The following is an 8,175-nucleotide window of genomic DNA, read 5'->3' as shown; positions in this document are numbered from 1 at the left end:
CTATCTGGGCAGTGGGCAAGAAGGACGCATTGGGCAGTTACAAATTTGGGAGCTCATCTGAGATAGCCCTTGTGGCTACTTTCCAACAGTGTGGCAGCCCTTCACTAGCAACAGATCTGGAGGCCAGCCCGAGCAGCTACTTAGTTCTCTTGGACCAAGGGCTTCCCCTAGCACTATCTCTACTGCTGGGGTGCTGTCAACCCATAGTGCATGCATCTAATTGCAATGGAGAAATAGTTCCTGGAAGACATCATGTAACCTGGTTTGGTGAGTATTCCAGGATCTGGCAACACTTGCTTCCTTCTCCTCATCTGTTGGCCTCCCTAGAGGCCCTATCTGTAGGCCCATCCCAGGGACTGTTTGGCTTTCCCTAGGTTGTAGAAAGAGTCTTGGTTTGGGGAGATTTCTCCCCATTTAGATGGAGAATATGGGGCCTATTTGGAGGAATACTCTTCCGGTTTAGAATCTAGCCTGGAATTTTGGTTTGGAAGTCCTTTTGTCCATCTTTACCTCATTGTGCATATTTATAAGCATGGACAGGATTCCTTAAAGGACTTGCTGATGGAAGTCCAGCAGGCTCTCCTAGTGTGCCTGGTTGGTCACATTTGGTGAGCCCTGAAGGAAACTCAACAGTCCTAACTCAGGGACCATCTGCTCTTCCATCTTGCTCACAGACCATCTGTTGAAACTTCTGGTTGGAGGTCATCCTACCCTACTTTGACTGAATCAAGGATGTCAGGGACCAATGAAGGCAAGTTTGAGTCTTGGAAGGTTGATATTGAGTGCTGAGCAGGGTGACTAGTGTCTGTGTTTTGTCACGTGATTTTTCTCTGGCCAGAAGGGAACATGTTAATTTGGTTCCCCCCATGCAGCCTGTTGGATTGTTGGGCTGCATCTTGCAAAATTGAGAGGTTTTTGTCTATGCTTCCATGAAACAGAAAAGAATGATTTTTTTGTGATGTTGCTTGGCTCCATATCTCCCAGAAACCTGGCATGCCGTTAAAAGTGTAAGAATTTCTTACCAGCCAAATTTCTGGCCTCTTTCTCTGTGCAAACCAGTTGAGTAAATGGTAAAAGTCACAGTTTATCACCTCTGCAAGATATTGTTTAATAGGAAAAAGAATTTATGAGACTAATCTTAGGCTCCAGTGAATCTTGTGTACTTTGTGCCATAATTTGTCTTTCTGTATTGTTCCATGTGATGGTTAATATTGAGTGTCAACTTGATTGGATTGAAGGATGCAAAGTATTGATCCTGGGTGTGTCTGTGAGGATGTTGCCAAAGATTAACATTTGAGTCAGTGGGCTGGGAAAGGCAGATCCACCCTTAATCTGTGTGGGCACCATCTAATCAGCTGTCAGCACGGCTACAATACAAAGCAGGCAGAAAAACGTGAAAAGACCAGACTGGCCTAGCCTCCCAGCCTACATCTTTCTCCTGTGCTGAATGCTTCCTGACCTCGAACACTGGACTCCAGGTTCTTCAGTTTTGGGACTCAGATGCTCTCCTTGCTCCTCAGCTTGCAGACAACCTATTGTGGGACCTTGTAATTGTTTGAGTTAATACTTAATAAACTCTCCTTTAAATCTATCCTATTAGTTCTGTCGCTCTAGAGAACCATGACTAATACAGATTTTTGTACCAGGAGCGGTTCTAGAGGAACAGAATGTTAAGGATGGAGTTCTTTCATTGGTTTCAGTGTTTCTGGAGTTGGCTGCTTAATATGCTTAGACTCAATGCTAAGGACTCTACTTCTAGTAGTATGGAGAACACTGATAGTTGTTGGTGTGAACTGTTTAGAGAGTTATGCAAAATAAATGCATTTGACACTCCTAATTCACTGCTTGTGAGAGACAAGGAGTTTAATGACTCTATACATAATACCTTTGACCACATGTGGAGAACCAAGGAACATAATGAAGCTGGTTTGTTGCTCCTAAGTTCAGTGGACAAAGTGATGAAAGATTCTAACTCCCGTCTTCAGAAGCAGATACTGAGCCTCAAGTCTGCTAAGATTGCCCCGATTGAGAGTCTTATCTCCTGTAGAGAAAGAGCTGAAATTGTACAAAAACACACACAAGCTCTTATCATGTGAGTAGCTGACCTGCAATGAAAACTGCATGCACAGCCTCGCCAGCTGTCTACTGTTAGAGTGAGGGCATTGATTGGAAAAGAATTACACCCTGAAACTTGGAACGGGGATGTATGGGAGGACCCTGATGAAGCTGGGGGACACTGAGTTTGTAAACTCTGATGAAACTTTTTTGCCCAAAGAAACAGCTTCCCATTCCCAGTAGTGACAACATCCCCTCCCCAATTCATGCTGCCATCAGCCTTTCCACCTTTGTCTGGGGAGATAAACCCTGCACTGCCTGAGGCAACAGTGATGGCCTCCCCTGAGGCAGTTGCCAGGCAAGATAATGTTGATTCTCCTCAGGAGCCACCCCCAACACCCCTATTTGCTTCTGGACCTATAACTAGACTAAAGTCCTGGTGGACCCTTAGAGGTGAGATTGAGAGTATGACCCATGAGGAGGCACACTACACTTGAAGAGAACTGCTTGAGTTTTCTAATTTATATAAACAGAAATCTGGAGAACAGGCATGGGAATGGATATTAAGGGTGTAGGGTAATGGTGGAAGGAATGTAGAGTAGGATCAGGCTGAATTTATTGATTTGGGCACACTAAGTAGGGACTCTGCATTTAATGGTGCAGAGTCAGGGCGTTAAAAAAAAGGTTCTAACAGTTTATTTGCTTGATTAACTGAAATATGGATTAAAAGATAGCCCACTGTAAGCAAGCTGGAAATGCCTGATCTCCCTCAGTTTAATGTAGAGGAAGGGATCCAAAGGCTTAGGCAGATTGGGATGGTGGAGTAGATTAATCACTTTAGACCTACTCATCCCAGCTGGGGGGGGGTCCAGAAGATATATCCTTGACCAATGCCTTGTGAAATAGATTTATGAGGGCACCACCTGCATCTTTGAAGAGCCCTGTAATTGCTCTTCTCTGTATATCAGATCTAACAGTGGGAACTGCAGTCACTCAACTACAAAATTTAAATACAATGGGAATAATTGGATGCCAAGGTGGCAGGGGCCAAGTGGCAGCACTCAACTGTCAAAGGCAAGGTGGGTGTAGCTACTGTAATGGACAGCAGAGGCCAAGTGACAATCATAATAGTCTGACTTGTGTAGAGCTCTGGCGTTGACCAATTAATCACAGTGTTCCTATAAGTGAAGTTGATAAAGCCTACTGCATTCCTACTTAATTCATACAAGCAGAAAACTTCTAGGTCTAATGGACAAAAGACTAATTTGAATTATAAAAACAGAGAATCATGACCCGTCCATCAATTTCCAGACTTGAGCCAGTTTACAGACCCAGGACCCCTTGAATGAATGGGAGGCCAGGTCCCCTTGAGGAAAGACCCCACTACATTACTGGCAATTTATGCTGTTAATGTTTCTTCCATCCTTCCCCAAGGAGACCTCCAGCCTTTTACCAGGGTAACTGTGCACTGGGGGAAGGAAAATGATCAGACACTTCAGGGTCTACTGGACACTGGCTCGGAGCTGATGTTGATTCCAGGGGACCCAAAACATCATTGTGGTCCTCCAGTTAAAGTAGGGGCTTATGGGCCAGGTACAGTGCCTTACACCTGTAATCCCAACACTTTGGGAGGCCAAGGCAGGCAGATCATGAGGTCAGGAGTTCAAGACCAGCCTGATAAACATTGTGAAACCCCATCTCTACTAAAAATACAGAAATTAGCCGGGCATGGTGGCTTGTGCCTGTAATTCCAGCTACTCAGGAGGCCAAGGCAGGAGAATCGCTTGAACCCAGGAGTCGGATGTTGCAGTGAGCCGAGATCATGCCACTGCACTCCAGCCTGGGTGATAGAGTGAGACTCCATCTTAAAAAAAAAAAAAATGTAGGGGCTTATGGAGGTCGGGTAATTAATGGAGTTTAGCTCAGGTCCAACTGACAGTGGGTCCAGTGGGTCCCCAGACTCATCCTGTGGTCATTTTCCCCAGTGCCAGAATGCATAACTGCCATAAGCATACTTAGCAGCTGGCAGAACCCCCACATTGGCTCCCTGACTGGTAGGGTGAGGGCTATTATGATGGGAAAGGCCAAATGGAAGCCATTAAAGCTTCCTCTACCTAGAAAAATAGTATATCAAAAACAATATTCCATCCCTGCAGGGATTGTGGAGATTAGTGCCACCATCAAGGACTTGAAAGATGCAGGGGTGGTGATGCCCACCACATCCCCATTCAATTCTCCCATTCGGCCTGGGCAGAAGACAGATGGATCTTGGAGAATGACAGTGGATTATCGTAAGCTTAACCAAGTGGTGAATCCAATTGCAGCTGCTGTACCAGATGTGGTTTCATTGCTTGAGCAAATTAACACATCTCCTGGTACCTAGTATGCAGCAATTGACTTGACAAATGCCTTTTTCTCCATTCCTGTCCATAAGGCCCACCAGAAGCAATTTGTCTTCAGCTGGCAAGGCCAGCAATATATCTTTACTATCCTACCTCAGTGGTATATAAACTCTCTAGCTTTGTGTCATAATCTTATTCAGAGAGACCTTGATCACTGTTCGCTTCCATAGGATATCACACTGGTCCACTACATTGATGACATTAGGCTGATTGGATCCAGTGAGCAAGAAGTAGCAAACACACTGGACTTGTTGGTGAGACACTTGCATGCCAGAGGATGGGAAATAAATCTGACTAAAATTCAGGGACAGTCTGCCTCAGTAAAATTTCTAGGAGTCCAAGGGCGTGGGGCCTGTCGAGATATTCCTTCTAAGGTGAAAGAGAAGTTGCTGCATTTGGCCCCTCCTACAATCAAAAAAGGGACACAGCACTTAGTGAGCCTATTTGGATTTTGGAGGCAACACATTCCTCATTTGGATGTGTTGTGCCGGATCATTTATTAAGTGACCCAAAAGTCTACCAATTTTGATTGGGGTCCATAACAGGAGAAGGCTCTGCAACAGGCCCAGGCTGCTGTGCAAGCTGCTCTGCCACTTGGGACACATGACCCAGCAGATCCAATGATGATTGAGGTGTCAGTGGCAGATAGGGATGCTGTTTGGAGCCTTTGCCAGGCCGCCATAGGTGAATCACAGCAGAGGCCTCTAGTATTTTGGAGCAAGGCCCTGCCATCTTCTGCAGATAACTACTCTCCTTTTGAGAGACAGCTCTTGGCCTGTTACTGGACTTTGGTGGAAACTGAACGTTTGACTATGGGTCATCAAGTCACCATGTGACCTGAACTGCCTATTATGAACTGGGTGCTTTCTGACCCATCTAGCCATAAAGTGGGTCATTCACTGCAGCATTTCATCATCAAATGGAAGTGGTATATACATGATTGGGCTCAAGCAGGTCCTGAAGGCACAAGTAAGTTACTTGAGGAGGTGGCTCAAATGCCCGTTGTCTACACTCCTGCCACTCTGCCTTCTCTTCCCCAGCCTGCACTGATGGCCACATAGGGAGTTCCCTATGATCAGTTGACAGAGGAAGAGAAGACTAGGGCCTGGTTCACAGATGGTTCTGCACTGTATGCAGGCACCACTTGAAAGTGGACAGCTGCAGCACTACAGCCCCTTTCTATCACATTCCTGAAGGACATGGGTGAAGGGAAATCTTCCCAGTGAACAGAACTTCGAGCAATGCACCTGGTTGTGCACTTTGCATGGAAGGAGAAATGGCCAGATGTATGATTTTATACTAATTCGTGGGCTATAGCCAATGGTTTGGCTGGATAGTCAGGGACATGGAAGAAGCATGATTGGAAAATTGGTGACAAAGAAATTTGGGGAAGAGGTATGTGGATGGACATCTCTGAGTGGTCAAAAACCGTGTATCCCATGTAAGTCTTCACCAACGGGTGACCTCAGCAGAGGAGGATTTTAATAATCATGTGGATAGGATGACCCGTTCTGTGGACACCACTCAGCTTCTTTCCCCAGCCACCTCTGTCATGGCCCAATGGGCCCATGAACAAAGTGGCCATGGTGACAGGGATGGAGGTTACACATGGGCTCAGCAACATGGACTTCCACTCACCAAGGCTGACCTGGCTACAGCCACTGCTGAGTGCCCAATTTGCCAGCAGCAGAGACCAACACTGAGCCCTCGATATGGCAACATTCCTCTGGGTGATCAACCAACTACCTGGTGGCAGGTTGATTATATTGGACCTTTTCCATCATGGCAAGGACAGAGGGTTGTTCTCACTGGAATAGACACTTACTCCGCATATGGGTTTGCCTATCCTGCAGGCAATGCTTCTGCCAAGACTACCAACCATGGACTCATGCAATGCTTTATCCACTGTCATGGTATTCCACACAGCATTGCCTCTGATCAAGGCACTCAATATTATGGCTAAAGAAGTGCAGCAGTGGGCTCATGCTCATGGATTTCACTGGTCTTACCATGTTCCCCATCATCCTGAAGCAGCTGGATTAATAGAATGGTTGAATGGCCTTTTGAAGTCACAATTACAATGCCAACTAGGTGACAATACTTTGCAGGGCTGGGGCAAAGTTCTCCAGAAGGCCATGTATGCTCTGAATCAGCGTCCAATATATGGTACTGTTTCTCCCACAGCCAGGATTCACAGATCCAGGAATCAAGGAGTGGAAGTGGAAGTGGCACCACTCACCATCTCCCCTAGTGATCCACTAGCAAAATTTTTGCTTCCTGTTCCTGTGACATTACGTTCTGCTGGCCTAGAGGTCTTAGTGCCGGAGGGAGGAACGCTGCCACCAAGAGAGACAACAACAATTCCATTAAACTGGAAGTTAAGATTGCCACCGGGACACTTAGGGCTCCTCCTACCTTTAAGTCAACAGGCTAAGAAGAGAGTTACAGTGTTGACTGTGGTGATTGACCCGGACTATCAAGATGAAATCAGTCTACTACTCTGCAATAAAGGTAAGGAAGAGTACGCATGGAATACAGGAGATCCATTAGGGCATCCTTTAGTAGCATCTCTTAGTATTACCATGCCCTGTGATTAAGGTCAACAGGAAACTACAACAGCTCAAATCCAGGCAGGACTACAAATGGCCCAGACACTTCAGGAATTAAAGGTTTGGGTCACTCCACCAGGGAAAAAAAACATGACCTGCTGAGGTGCTTGCTGAAGGCAAAGGGAATACAGAATGAGTAGTAAAAGAAAGTAGTCATCAATGCGAGCTACAACCACGTGACCAGCTGCAGAAATGAGGACTGTAATTGTCATGAGTATTTCTTCCTTCTTTTCTTAAAAACATGTTTGTGCATTTATACATTTGTATTAAGAAAATGTCTCCATTTTATTTCCTTTTTCTTTTATCATGTGCCAAAAGATTTATTGACTTCATATTAGCATTTAAGTATTGTTAATTTTATGTAATAGTATCTGGGTTGGGAATTGGTGCATTTCTGGTTGTATGAAGGATAGTTGTATTATGTCAGGTGTAATTATGACCTTACTATTGTCTTTATTTGAAGATTATGTATGATCTCAGGAGATGTGTATGGGTTCAAGTTGACAAGGGGTGGACTTGTGATGTTTAATACTGAGTGTCAACTTGATTGAATTGAAGGATACAAAGTATTTATCCTGGGTGTGTCTGTGAGGGTGTTGCCAAAGGAGATTAACATCTGAGTCAGTGGACTGAGAAAGGCAGACTCACCCTTAATCTGGGTGGGCATCATCTAATCAGCTACCAGCATGGCTACAATATAAAGCAGGCAGAAAAACGTGAAAGGACTAGACTGGCCTAGCCTCCCAGCCTACATCTTTCTCCCATGCTGGATGCTTCCTGCCCTTGAACTGAACTCCAAGTTCTTCAGTTTTGGGACTCAGATTGGCTCTCCTTGCTCCTCAGCTTGCAGATGGCCTATTGTGGGACCTTGTGATTGTGTGAGTTAGTACTTAATAAACTCATATATATATGTGTATATATATATATAGACATATATCCTTATAGAGAGTGAGACAGTGCAATGTTCCACAATGCATCTCATTGAAAGGATGTTTCCCTGAGGCTGCTGTGCAACCTAGTGCCAATCAGCCCACTCTGTAATCATCTCTTACCCCACCATTCCATAGCTCCTAAGTGTCCAAGAGGATGCGTTTCTTATTTAAACGAAC

At 45.2% G+C, this 8,175-nt stretch overlaps 1 pseudogene; it reads left to right on the top strand.

The window, feature by feature from the left end:
- Positions 1-3,404: 3,404 nt before the first annotated feature.
- On the top strand, positions 3,405-7,271 carry LOC134739023 (uncharacterized; annotated as a pseudogene).
- The last annotated feature ends 904 nt before the right edge of the window (positions 7,272-8,175 follow it).

This window comes from Pongo pygmaeus, chromosome X, assembly GCF_028885625.2.
Source record: "Pongo pygmaeus isolate AG05252 chromosome X, NHGRI_mPonPyg2-v2.0_pri, whole genome shotgun sequence".
NCBI classification, from domain to species: domain Eukaryota; kingdom Metazoa; phylum Chordata; class Mammalia; order Primates; family Hominidae; genus Pongo; species Pongo pygmaeus.
This window is presented reverse-complemented; position numbering and strand designations above follow the sequence as displayed.